Below are 393 nucleotides of genomic sequence, written 5' to 3' on the forward strand. Positions count from 1 at the left end.
CCATTGTTGTAAACGATTCCTTCCCCATGAAATTATGGGTATATTAGCCACATAAGGTCTCAACTTCCATGTTTGCCTTTGTGGTCTCACACATTAAATGCATCATACCCTGGCTCTTATTTGAGATAAGGGTCCTGTTTTCAAAAAAATATGCAATGCTTCACAAATTTGCAAGTCTTCTTTGTGCATGGGCCATGCGAATCTTCTGAGAATTATTCCAATCTTAGTATATCTGCTGCCAAAACTAGCATACTTTATTGAAATTAAATTAAGAATTATGAACCAACAAAAATCACAATCATATTAGAAATGATAAAGAGATGGTGGGACACTTGCTTCAGCCCTTGTATTTAATTTACTAACAGAATAATTTAATTTTTAATTACATTTGAA

At 33.1% G+C, this 393-nt stretch overlaps 1 non-coding gene across 1 annotated transcript; it reads right to left on the minus strand.

Annotated features, from left to right (window-relative positions):
- Nucleotides 1-144: 144 nt before the first annotated feature.
- Nucleotides 145-251, minus strand: LOC129669511 (U6 spliceosomal RNA). Its single transcript, XR_008719035.1, has one exon. It is a non-coding gene; the product is annotated as a U6 spliceosomal RNA (small nuclear RNA).
- Nucleotides 252-393: the final 142 nt, after the last annotated feature.

Source organism: Psammomys obesus, unplaced genomic scaffold, assembly GCF_907164565.1.
Source record: "Psammomys obesus unplaced genomic scaffold, mPsaObe1.curated_primary_1811, whole genome shotgun sequence".
Classification (NCBI taxonomy): Eukaryota; Metazoa; Chordata; class Mammalia; order Rodentia; family Muridae; genus Psammomys; species Psammomys obesus.